The sequence below is a fragment of the Hordeum vulgare genome, chromosome 5H (assembly GCF_904849725.1).
Source record: "Hordeum vulgare subsp. vulgare chromosome 5H, MorexV3_pseudomolecules_assembly, whole genome shotgun sequence".
In the NCBI taxonomy this organism is placed as follows: domain Eukaryota; kingdom Viridiplantae; phylum Streptophyta; class Magnoliopsida; order Poales; family Poaceae; genus Hordeum; species Hordeum vulgare.
This window is the reverse complement of record NC_058522.1, coordinates 493,758,481-493,772,432: the sequence shown is the minus strand read 5'-3', so window position 1 is coordinate 493,772,432 and position 13,952 is coordinate 493,758,481. Positions and strand designations below refer to the sequence as shown.

The following is a 13,952-nucleotide window of genomic DNA, read 5'->3' as shown; positions in this document are numbered from 1 at the left end:
ATATTTGTAAATTTAAATTTTCAAATGTCATATGTATATTCAGTCATGTATAATATATAAATTATATAACGTTTTTTAGTATAAGTCATAAGTTAAAATTATAGCCAAGCAAATATTTAGTAAATGTTTGTATTCATCAGTTTTTATAATTTAATTATAAGATGCACATTGTATTCATTAACCATTTCAATTTAACAAAATAAAATTAAATAGATGTGTGTATTTTTAAATGTTTTTACTTACTAATTATTGTCTTTATGTATACTATTTATATCCCAACAAAACAAATTATAATATTTATAACACATGAATATTTGAACATTATTTTTATTACATACGTTTTACAAATATCTTTAAAAAGCCTAATGTATGTAAAATGGGCCCCACTATTTGCAGCCCTTTTAAACCTCAATAGCTTCTAGGCCACACTTATGGAGTTTTTGCCTTCTGACGTGTAGGGAGTTTGCGCTAAAAAATCTCCACGCCACTATTTATAGGGAGTTTTCGTAAATAGAATGCTTTCTGACGTGTAGGGGGTTTTCGCCAAAAAAAACAGGTCACACGCATTCCTATTTGGCTTCCCGTCGCTGACAGCGCGCTCCACGCCATGTTGGCACGCCAAGTTACGTTGTTTCCGTATCTAATGTGATTTGCACCGTATTTACATGTCCGAACCAAGTTATTGCACCAATTCAATGTATACACGAGGTCTAACACCAAACTAACTGTCAAGTTATAGCACCTTGACTCGTTCCTTATCTCCCAGAATTAATTGATTCCATACTCGCCTACTCATCTCTCTTTCAATAGTCAATCCATTTTAAATTAAACTCCGAGCCTCCGCAAAATAAAAATAAAAGATCACAAGGTCGAGTCAATAGTTGGGTGGCTATTGGAGAGATATAGTCCAGTTTCTAATACTACACGTCGTGTAATGTGTCTTGGTGTTTTGTAGGATCAAGCACATGCCCGGCGAAGACGACGGCACCGGACATCTCCTCGATCACAAAGAAGGCAAACGGATGGTCGGCGATGAAGTCGACTGGCTCTGGCTCCGACTCCCAGTCGGCTCCTTCATCGTCCTCATCACAGACGGTTACCGCGGCCGCCTCCGTGCCTTCCTCGTTCACCTCGACAACCGCCCTGTGGAAAACGTCCTTCAGCACCAGCCGGTTAAGTTGTCCAGAGCGATCCACGAAGTCGGGAGCCATGTCGGTCAGGTCGGCCTTGTCAACGTTGAACGCGGCCTTGAGTCCCAAATCCCTGAGGGCACCGGACAGCTTCCCGTAGAAGGAGACCTTGAACTTGGGCAGCCGGAACTTGTCGACCTCGACCGCCTCGTCCGGCAGGCGGTCGCGCAGGAAGCTCGGGCTGGACGCGATCTTGCCGACGAGGTCCCACAGGCCGTCGCGCGCGTCCGGCAGGAAGACGCACATGGAGTACCGCGGCAGCGGTGGTGCAGGATCGTCGCCGGAGGAGGTGCCGCGTCGCCGCTTCTTGGAGGCGCCGGGCTCCTTGGACCTGTACGGCAGCCTGAGCACCTTGAAGCCGTGGTGCACGTCGATGTACTGGCTCCGGCCGGTGCGCATCATGGGCGCGTCGACGGCGGTCCCGTCCACGAGGTAGAACCGCTCCACTTTGGTGCTCTTCTTCTTGAAGGGCTTTTTCCACTTGCCCTTGAAGTAGATGGCGTTGGCGAGCACCACGGCCGTGCTCTTGCCCACCGACTCCCGGGGGAGGATCGAGTCGATGAGGTTGCCCGTGGCGGCCGCGACCCACTTGTTGATCTCTTCCCTCGACTCGTCCGCCTGCACAGACAAGACAGCAATCGTTCAAATCTCCATGGATGGATTCATTGTGCACTATACATATGACCTGATAACATAGGCAGTAGGCACTGACCTTGTTGCGGAAGTCGACGGCGCGTATCTCGGCCAAGTAGGACGCGGCGACGGCCTCAATGTAGGCAGGCTCCAGCGTCCGCCCCGCGTCGTGCCACACGCAGGAGGCGAAACCGACGCGTGGCCCGCCCGACGGCGACCGGTCGGCGAGCGCGTGCTCCGCCACGAAGCGGCCGTTCTCGGCGAGTTCGTCGCGGGAGCTCGCGCCGAGGACGGCGAGGAGCTCGTCCAGGGTGCCGCCGCGGGCACCGGCGGCCACCAGGGATAGAGCTGAGTAGATAGAGAGCGGCGAGAAGGCGAGGTTGCTGGGGGGTTCCCTGGTGACCGACAACTGGTCGGCGAGGCGGTGGGTGAGCGCCGTCAGGGCGTCGGAGCCGATAAACCCACGTGTCATCTTGTCTGGCCTAGCTAGGTTTGGCGTGTCTTTAATTTGGTGGCTCTGTCTGATACCTCGGTTGTGTGCGTTTATATGCTTGAAGACTTCAACAATTTTGTACGTATACAATTTTTATTTTATTTTTTTGAACGGGAAAGGCCACAGCGGCCCTTATATCTTTACCTAATCTATTCTATATCTATACCTATACCTAATACCTAAATATATATATATATATATATATATATATATATATATATATATATATATATATATATATACCACACGGGCTCATGCGTTGCAACGGGAGAAAAAAATACCACACGGCACACGCTCTTAATTTATAAAAAATGTCTATAATTTGAGAATTTATAGTTACGATACAAATAAAGATGGTGTTATCCTAAAAAATACAGTTTAAAATTTCACAGGTCTTCTATTTTAACACGGCTTGCATGTAAATTTAATACGTATAAAGAATCAGTCAAGTGACCTTCAGTTTCATCTCTAATCCTGATTTTGTTGACGTGTTCATTCCCAACCCGGATGAGTACCGGTATGAAAGAAAGACGAATAATGACTTATTTATTAAGATTGCACCCTAGATAGTATTTTTATTAAACGTCTAACAGATAAAATAATATCATATTTAAATTCTACATATTTTTCTAATCAAATTCCATGTATAATATGTTAAATTTGGAGTTACGGTTTAAAAGATATGAGTATTTAAAAAAATATTTAATATATACTACGAGTTTAATGTCATAAACAGTAAGGGCTTTTTTGTAAAATCACCTCGGTGGGTTTTCCGACGGAAGCGATAGCCTCTTTATTATTAGCTATTGCTTCCGTCGGAAAACTCACCGCGATATTTTTATAAAAAAAACCTGTAATTTTTGTTATTTAACCCGTGCTCCATCATTTATCTGCAACGCAAAAGAAAAAAAACGATTCGCTGCAAAAATTATACCCGTACGCATCGCCTCCTCCCGTCGACCCTGGGCCACCCTGGCCTGCGCCCAGGCCGCCGCCACACCACTCGCCACCGCGGCCGACCTCAACCGCCACCGCTGCCGATCTCAACCCACCCGCCTCCGCGGCCGTACCTCTCCCCGCTCATTACCCCCGTTGCGGCGCTCGAGCGATGTCGAGCACAGCTTCTGGATCAAATCAACGCGACAACTACAGTGACTGGGGATGATGCGTCTACTCGATGCAGAACGGCGGCGGCGCGGCGGAGCGAAGTACTTGCAGGTGGAGGCGGGCCTCCATGGCTCACACGAGGAACTCCGAGGTTATGGCGCGGCAACGGCGACTCCTTATGGCCAGATAGAGGCGCCTAACCCTTGCTCCCTTCATCATATCCCCTCCTCTGGCAGGAACTCATAATCTGGTGTGATCCCCTCCCCATGCCTCCAACCGTGTGCCAAGCATCGGCAAGAAATTTTGTTTTGTGACGATTTGTTTGCTGATGAATGAATGTACTGAATGTAAGATTGTATTGTTATAGAGACAGAGAATGGAACACCACCTTCAGTTTGTCATCTGATCCCACATTCTCTACCCCATGAGTGAAATAAGATAACAGTCCATTGATCAATTCACGTAGCCTCTTTGTTTTGCTTTGCTTGTCCCGCTCAATTTTTCATCATGGTGGAATTAACAATGGATGGGTTGATTTCTCAACAAAATAGGATAGGACTGACTACATTAGTTAGTTAGCTTATTATTTTAATAAATCAAAATGATTATAAAAAGATTAAAAATGTGTGGTATTTTTTTCTCCCGTTGCAATGCACGGGCCCTTTTGTTAGTAATAATAAAGAGGCTATCGCTTCCGTCGGAAAACCCATCGAGGTGATTTTACAAAAAAGCCCTTGCTGTTTGTGACATTAAACTCATAGTATATATTAAATATATTTTTAAATACTCATATCTTTTAAACCGTAACTCCAAATTTAACATATTATACATGGAATTTGATTAGAAAAATATGTAGAATTTAAATATGATATTATTTTATCCGTTAAACGTTTAATAAAAATACTATCTAGGGTGCAATCTTAATAAATAAGTCATTATTCGTCTTTCTTTCATACCGGTACTCATCGGGGTTGGGAATGAACACGTCAACAAAATCAGGATTAGAGATGAAACTGAAGGTCACTTGACTGATTCTTTGTACGTATTAAATCTACATGCAAGCCGTGTTAAAATAGAAGACCTGTGAAATTTTAAACTGCATTTTTGTAGGATAAGACCATCTTTATTTGTATCGTAACTATAAATTCTCAAATTATAGACATTTTTTATAAATTAAGAGTGTGTGCCGTGTGGTATTTCTTTCTCACGTTGCAACGCATGGGCCCTTTTGCTAGTTGCATGTGAAAGAATAATTACATCATTTGCTAGAGTATCTATGAGAAAGCCAGGAGGCTCCTCCGTTCATTTTATGGTTCTAGTGGGTTCATCAAATCTAGCTAGCGTATGTGCGGCCGTGTTTGCTTTCCTGGAACAGAAAACAAACTGAATAGAGCTAAAGTTCTTTAAAAAAGAAACACATATACAATTGCAATAACGAAACGTATAGATTCGTAAGTAGACCTATAGACCGTTAGTAATACCGATTGGTTGATACTAAGGTCCTGTTTGGAACCATAATAGATTATGATAATCTGGATTATGAAGATAAATTATGTAATCTGGTTTATAAAAATAATCTAGGTGAACATGTTTGGAGGCCAGATTATATAAACTGTAATCCAGGTTTTACATTGCATAATGACCTATCTACCCTCTGTTTTTTTTAAATAGGAGGGTAGCGGTGGTAGAAATGTTATTATCTCCAACTTTACAAGTGTAATGGGTCATTAGCAATTCATAATCTGATTTTAGCTGGTATAGAGTAGATTATGAGTTTTTAATAATCTATCCATCTAGTTTTTATAATATGCACTATAAGTTGTTCTGTTTGGAAACATAATAGACTATAAAAACTGGATTATATAATCTAGGTGGTTCCAAACTGGGCCTAAGTCAGAACGGAAGACGGGTTTTTAGATTTTGCCTCCCAATATTCTATTTTCCTTAATTGGACAAAACATGTCTGAGGTTTTGTTTGAAACCATTTAGATTATATAATCCAGTTTTTATAATCTATTTTGAATTATAATGACTCATTACCCTTGTAAAGTTGAAGATAATTACATTCCTGTCACCGTCATCCTTTACTTAAAAAAACAGAGGGCAAACATGTTATTATATAATGTAAAAACTGAATTACACTTGGACTAGACTACGTAGGAAGACGCACGTTAATTTTGCCGTGTTGCGGAAGCCCATCATGCATGCGTGCGAGCTGTATGCATGCATGCATGCATGCGGTAGTAGGGGTCTAAATAAGAAAACACTATTTATGATAGCTATCGAGGGTTATTAAAAAGATGAATTCAACAGCGTCTCGCATGCACATGCACCTAAAAATAGACGTAAGTATTCTCTCCAATGCTTAAAACTTAAAAAGTTTTATCTTTAAAACCGTTAATTCAATCAATGATCTGTTTTCACCGTTGGCTTTGTCGTGATAAGACCTTTGAAACTAGATCCCATGTCAGACATGTTTTGACAAACTTTTTTTCCTTCCGTAATTGCCACATTGTTTCACTCACTTGCTATATTATTAACCACTTACTTTCCCAATAAAAATAACTTAATTTCCATATTTTTTATGTCGTTTCGTGTAAAGATTGTCGATGCTTATAAATGCAGTCCCCAAAATGTTTTGATGTGCTTGTCATTTTTATTCTACTAAGTTCTCATGTGGTCTAATAAAGCTTGTAGGTGCTTATAAAATCACAGTTGCCACATATATTTTTTGTGCTTGTCATTTTAATCCTACATCGTTATCATATTGTGTCATACAACTTGTCAGTCATTGTAAATATGACAAGTTGGTATATTTTAAATTGGCAAACACAACCAACAACATGCTTTTATATCATGTATAATGAAATCTGTTATAAGGCTTTTGTACGAAACAACAATTAAAAGTGACAATCAAGTTATTTTCTCGAGCTAAGTAAGTGGTTAATAATATGACAAGTGGGTCAAAAAATATGGCAAGTATGAACGGACAAAAATAGTTGACGAAACATATCGACATGAGATCTAGTTTCGAAGAACTCGTCGCGAGAAAGCCAATGGTGAAAACGGATCATCAATTGAATTAACGGTTTTGTAGATAAAACTTTTTGAATTTTAAACATCAAAAGAAATTGAATGTTGTGTGTAGCATGCAAAACTCTTTCCTTTCCTTAATCTAACGGTCCCACATGATATGCTTAGATTAGACGGATCGGTCTGCCCGCCGCAAGGCAAAGCAGTTGTGGGCACGCTCCCAATTAGATTTTTTCATTACACTTTATATAATCTAGCCTTCAAACATGTCCACCAAGATTATTTTTATAAATCAGATTATATAATCTATCTTTATAATCTAAATTACTCTATTATGATTCAAACAGGGCTTATTGTATCTCTCAATTTATAATAGAAAATGTTTGGCTAAAACGCGAGTGAATCGTACGCGGGTGTCCAACACCTCATTCATGTGAGACGTATTTTACATGGGCTTACCTAATATTATCTCTTACGGTTTTGCAACAAAATCCTTAGAGCATCTTTAGCAGACCCCGTATAATATTCTGACCCATAACATAACCGTCAAAATACGGGCAGGGCAAAATATGTTATCAGAGTAGACCACGCAAACGCGTCTGTCCCGTAAAAAATTTTGCCGGGCGCGGCAAAAGTTCGACCTCAACCTTCAGATTCACGGGGTGGGAGGCCGACCCGAGCTCGCCCCTTATCGGCAACGAGATTTGGCACGAGGGAAATTTCCGCGCCATTCCCCCCGCTTCCCCCTCCTCGACAGTCGTTGCCCCGCCCACTGCGTGCTCCGGACCTTCTTCCCCGCCATTCTTCGCCGCCATGGAAGCCTTCCACCCGTCGGATCTCGTCACCGTGGAGGTTGCCCCCGCTCCGACGGATCTCATCGCCGGCCATATTGGCCCCGCTCCCGCCATCGCCAACGCGCCAGCCCGCAAGCGGCAAGGCAACGTTGTCGTGCAGGACGGCATTCCGGTTGGCCCATCTGGAAGGGAAGGCGTGTCGGGCACCGCCGTCGCTGCGCGATCTGCCCGGCCGTCGGTGGGGAAGATGAACAAGGTTTCGAGCGTGAAGCGGAAAAAGGTTCCTACGAAGAAACCTTCGGCCACTCCATACACCCCGGCGAGACGCTCCCCGACGGTGCCTTCCTACGGCGTTGCTTCCACCGCAGGTGACGTGCTCGATGGAAGGGCTAGAAGGTATGCTTCTTCTCTCACTTATTTTTGCTTCGATTATTCGCCCAACATGATGTGCTTTCAGTCGATGTAGTCGTGGTTCGAACGATGGCGCTGCCGAGTTCGTGCACTTGTTGGCCACCAACGCAGTCGACATCGATCAAGCCCCGATCAGTGGGTTCGACTACAATGAATTAGAGGGTGGCGTTGATGACCACGGTGGTGAAGAAGAGGTGGAGGAGATATATGAGGGGACGTATCAGCAATGGCAAGGAAAAAAGTGTGAGATCAAAGAACTACCCGGTCTTGGAAGATCAAATGTTGATCAAGACTTGGAGTTCGGTGTCTATGGATCCTTGCATGGGTGTGTCTCAAACCGCCAGGACGTATTGGCAAAGAATTGAATATCAGTACTTCATTTGTTGGCCAAGTATCCCAAGAGGACAGCATAGACCTTTCGGTCACTGCAAAGGCGTTGGGACGTGATCAAGCAGACTTATAGTCGTTGGGCAGCTTGCTTGGAACAAGTTTACAATGGTCCTCCAAGTAGAACTATCGAAGCCGACTATGTGAGTTGATTGCAATCAAATGGTTCCATTAATTTGCATAATGTAAAATGGTTCCATCAGTTTGATTTTGTTTTTATTGTGTAGAAAAAAATTGCCCAACAATGGTACAAAGACATGGATGCTTCCGAAGGCAAAAAATTTAAACTAGAGCATTGTTGAGAATTGCTCAAAAACTGCGACAAGTGGACGTTGATTGATAGAGAATTGTGATAGTCTGGCTTATTAGGGATGATAGAATACTCATATCAATAAGAAATTCCTTCTTTTCCGGGAGCCCAATCGAAGAAAACTCTCAGGTTAAGCGTGCTCGTTTTGGAGTAGTTCTAGGATGGATGACCGACCGAGAAGTTGATCCCGGTGCGCATGGGTGAGGACAAAGTGCACAGAAAAGACTAGTATTGATATGTGGGGCCAGTCTAGATCACGCCAGGATTAATGACCACCGGCGGATGTGTCCGGGGCATTACAAGTTAGCATCAGAGCCAACCCTCGCGGTTATAGGAGTCCAATCGAATGGAACTCCCAGGTTAAGTGTGCTCGGCTTGGAGTAGTACTAGGATGGATGACTCATACGTCCCAAACATATCTATAATTTTTACTTGTTCCATGATCTTCTCGGTGACATTGTTATATATTTTGCTACACTTTTATATCATTTTACACATATTTGGACTAACCTACTAACCCAGTGCACCCAGTGCCAGTTTCTGTCTGCTGATGTCTATTTTACAGGGGCTTTTACCCAATTTTCCGAAGCCCGAAAAATTCCAGAAAAATTATATAAAAAATCAGCGAAACGGAAGCTTCCGGGTCACCGGAGCTGGGCCAGAGGGGGCCAGGGGCCAGGGGCCTCCTGTTGGGGAACGTCGCACGGGAAACAAAAATTTTCCTACGCGCACGAAGACCTATCATGGTGATGTCCATCTACGAGAGGGGATGAGTGATCTACGTACCCTTGTAGACCATACAGCAGAAGCGTTAGAGAACGCGGTTGATGTAGTGGAACGTCCTCACGTCCCTCGATCCGCCCCGCGAACAATCCCGCGATCAGTCCCACGATCTAGTACCGAACGGACGGCACCTCCGCGTTCAGCACACGTACAGCTCGACGATGATCTCGGCCTTCTTGATCCAGCAAGAGAGACGGAGAGGTAGAAGAGTTCTCCGGCAGCGTGACGGCGCTCCGGAGGTTGGTGATGACCTTGTCTCAGCAGGGCTCCGCCCGAGCTCCGCAGAAACGCGATCTAGAGGAAAAACCGTGGAGGTATGTGGTCGGGCTGCCGTGGAAAAGTCGTCTCAAATCAGCCCTAAAACCTCTGTATATATAGGTGGGAGGGAGGGGGGCCTTGAATTGGGGTCCAAGGACCCTCAAGGGGTCGGCCGAGCCAAGGGGGAGGACTCTCCCCCCCCAAACCGAGTTGGACTAGGTTTGGTGGGAGGGAGTCCCCCTCCCTTCCCACCTCCTCCCTTTTTTTTTCTTTTTCCTTTGATTTCTTATCCTTGGCGCATAGGGCCCTTTTGGGCTGTCCCACCAACCCACTAAGGGCTGGTGCGCCACCCTTATGGCCTATGGGCTTCCCCGGGGTGGGTTCCCCCCCCCCCCCCCCGGTGAACTCCCGGAACCCATTCGTCATTCCCTGTACATTCCCGGTAACTTCGAAAACCTTCCGGTAATCAAATGAGGTCATCCTATATATCAATCTTCGTTTCCGGACCATTCCGGAAACCCTCGTGACGTCCGTGATCTCATCCGGGACTCCGAACAACATTCGGTAACCAACCATATAACTCAAATACGCATAAAACAACGTCGAACCTTAAGTGTGCAGACCCTGCGGGTTCGAGAACTATGTAGACATGACCTGAGAGACTCCTCGGTCAATATCCAATAGCGGGACCTGGATGCCCATATTGGATCTTACATATTCTACGAAGATCTTATCGTTTGAACCTCAGTGCCAAGGATTCGTATAATCCCGTATGTTATTCCCTTTGTCCTTCGGTATGTTACTTGCCCGAGATTCGATCGTCAGTATCCGCATACCTATTTCAATCTCGTTTACCGGCAAGTCTCTTTACTCGTTCCGTAATACAAGATCCCGCAACTTACACTAAGTTACATTGCTTGCATGGCTTGTGTGTGATGTTGTATTACCGAGTGGGCCCCGAGATACCTCTCCGTCACACGGAGTGACAAATCCCAGTCTTGATCCATCCTAACTCAACTAACATCTTCGGAGATACCTGTAGAGCATCTTTATAGTCACCCAGTTACGTTGCGACGTTTGATACACACAAAGCATTCCTCCGGTGTCAGTGAGTTATATGATCTCATGGTCATAGAAATAAATACTTGACACGCAGAAAACAGTAGCAACAAAATGACACGATCAACATGCTACGTCTATTAGTTTGGGTCTAGTCCATCACGTGATTCTCCCAATGACGTGATCCAGTTATCAAGCAACAACACCTTGTTCATAATCAGAAGACACTGACTATCATTGATCAACTGGCTAGCCAACTAGAGGCATTCTAGGGACGGTGTTTTGTCTATGTATCCACACATGTAAATGAGTCTTCATTCAATACAATTATAGCATGGATAATAAACTATTATCTTGATACAGGAATTATAATAATAACTATATTTATTATTGCCTCTAGGGCATAATTCCAACAGTCTCCCACTTGCACTAGAGTCAATAATCTAGCCCTCACATCACCATGTGAATTACATTGTAATAAATCTAACACCCATACAGTTCTGGTGTCGATCATGTTTTGGCCGTGGAAGAGGTTTAGTCAGCGGGTCTGCTACATTCAGATCCGTGTGCACTTTGCATATATTTACGTCCTCTTCCTCGACGTAGTCGCGGATGAGGTTGAAGCGTCGTTTGATGTGTCTGGTCTTCTTGTGAAACCGTGGTTCCTTTGCTAAGGCAATGGCACCAGTGTTGTCACAGAACAAGGTTATTGGATTCAGTGCGCTTGGCACCACTCCAAGATCCGTCATGAACTGCTTCATCCAGATACCCTCCTTAGCCGCCTCCGAGGCAGCCATGTACTCCGCTTCACATGTAGAATCTGCTACGACGCTTTGCTTGGAACTGCACCAGCTTACTGCACCCCCATTAAGAATAAATACGTATCCGGTTTCCGACTTAGAGTCGTCCGGATCTGTGTCAAAGCTTGCATCGACGTAACCTTTTACGGCGAGCTCTTCGTCACCTCCATACACGAGAAACATCTCCTTAGTCCTTTTCAGGTACTTCAGGATATTCTTGACCGCTGTCCAGTGATCCACTCCTGGATTACTCTGGAACCTACCTGCCATACTTATGGCCAGGCTAACATCCGGTCTAGTGCACAGCATCGCATACATGATAGAACCTATGGCTGAAGCATAGGGGACGGAGCGCATATGCTCTCTATCTTCATCAGTTGCTGGGCACTGAGTCTTACTCAATCTCGTACCTTGTAAAACTGGCAAGAACCCTTTCTTGGACTGTTCCATTTTGAACCTCTTCAAAACTTTATCAAGGTATGTGCTTTGTGAAAGTCCTATGAGGCGTTTTGATCTATCCCTATAGATCTTAATGCCTAGAATGTAAGCAGCTTCTCCTAGGTCCTTCATAGAGAAACTTTTATTCAAGTAACCTTTTATGCTCTCCAAAAGCTCTACGCTGTTTCCAATCAGTAATATGTCATCCACATATAATATTAGAAACGCCACAGAGCTCCCACTCACTTTCTTGTAAATACAAGATTCTCCAACCACTTGTATAAACCCAAATGCTTTGATCACCTCATCAAAGCGTTTGTTCCAACTCCGAGATGCTTGCACCAGTCCATAAATGGATCGCTGGAGCCTGCACACCTTGTCAGCATTTTTAGGATCGACAAAACCTTCGGGTTGCATCATATACAACTCTTCCTTAAGGAAACCGTTAAGGAACGCCGTTTTGACATCCATCTGCCAGATTTCATAATCGAAAAATGCAGCTATTGCTAACATGATTCTGACGGACTTAAGCATCGCTACGGGTGAGAAAGTCTCATCGTAGTCAACTCCTGGAACTTGTGAAAAACCCTTTGCCACAAGTCGAGCTTTATAAACGGTCACATTACCGTCAGCGTCCGTCTTCTTCTTAAAGATCCATTTGTTCTGAATAGCCTTGCGGCCCTCAGGTAGTATCTCCAAAGTCCACACTTTGTTCTCATACATGGATCCTATCTCGGATTTCATGGCTTCTAGCCATTTGTTGGAATCTGGGCCCACCATTGCTTCTTCATAATTTGCAGGTTCATTGTTGTCTAACAACATGATTGATAAGACGGGATTGCCGTACCACTCTGGAGCAGCGCGTGATCTCGTCGACCTGCGTGGTTCAACAGAAACTTGAACTGGAGTTTCATGATCATCATCATTAACTTCCTCCTCAACCGGTGTCGCAACGACAGAGGTTTCCCCTTGCCCTGCGCCACCATCCAGAGGGATGAGAGGTTCGACAACCTCGTCAAGTTCTATCTTCCTCCCACTCAATTCTCTCGAGAGAAACTCCTTCTCGAGAAAAGCTCCGTTTTTAGCAACAAACACTTTGCCCTCGGATTTGAGATAGAAGGTGTACTCAACTGTCTCTTTTGGGTAACCTATGAAGACGCATTTTTCCACTTCGGGTTCCAGCTTTTCAGGATGAAGCTTTTTGACATAAGCATCACATCCCCAAACTTTAAGAAACGACAACTCTGGCCTTTTGCCATACCACAGTTCGTATGGTGTCGTCTCAACGGATTTTGATGGTGCCCTATTTAAAGTGAATGCAGCTGTTTCTAATGCATAACCCCAAAATGATAACGGCAAATCAGTAAGAGACATCATAGATCGCACCATCTCTAACAAAGTACGATTACGACGTTCGGACACACCATTACGCTGTGGTGTTCCAGGCGGTGTTAACTGCGAAACAATTCCACATTGTCTTAAGTGAGCACCAAACTCAAAACTCAGATATTCACCCCCACGATCAGACCGTAGGAACTTGATCTTCTTGTTACGATGATTTTCCACTTCACTCTGAAATTGCTTGAACTTTTCAAATGTTTCAGACTTGTGTTTCATCAAGTAGACATAACCATATCTACTTAAATCGTCAGTGAAGGTGAAAAAATAACGATATCCGCCGCGTGCCTCTACGCTCATTGGACCACACACATCGGTATGTATGATTTCCAACAAGTCACTTGCACGCTCCATTGTTCCGGAGAACGGAGTCTTAGTCATCTTGCCCATGAGGCATGGTTCGCACGTGTCAAGTGAATCAAAGTCAAGTGACTCCAAAAGTCCATCAACATGGAGTTTCTTCATGCGCTTTACACCAATATGACCCAAGCGGCAGTGCCACAAAAATATGGCGCTATCATTGTTTACTCTAACTCTTTTGGTCTCAATGTTATGTATATGCGTATCGCTATCAAGATTCAATATGAACAATCCTCTCACATTCGGTGCATGACCATAAAAGATGTTACTCATAGAAATAGAACAACCATTATTCTCAGACTTAAAAGAGTAACCGTCTCGCAATAAACAAGATCCAGATATAATGTTCATGCTCAACGTAGGCACTAAATAACAATGATTTAAGTTCATCACTAATCCCGATGGTAGCTGAAGTGACACTGTGCCGACGGCGATTGCATCAACCTTGGAACCATTTCCTACGCGCATCGTCACTTCGTCTTCGCCAGCCTTCGTCTA

General features: G+C 44.2%; 1 pseudogene; it reads right to left on the bottom strand.

Annotated features, from left to right (window-relative positions):
* Positions 1-920: 920 nt before the first annotated feature.
* Positions 921-2,295, bottom strand: LOC123395966 (annotated as a pseudogene).
* Between the last annotated feature and the right edge of the window lie 11,657 nt (positions 2,296-13,952).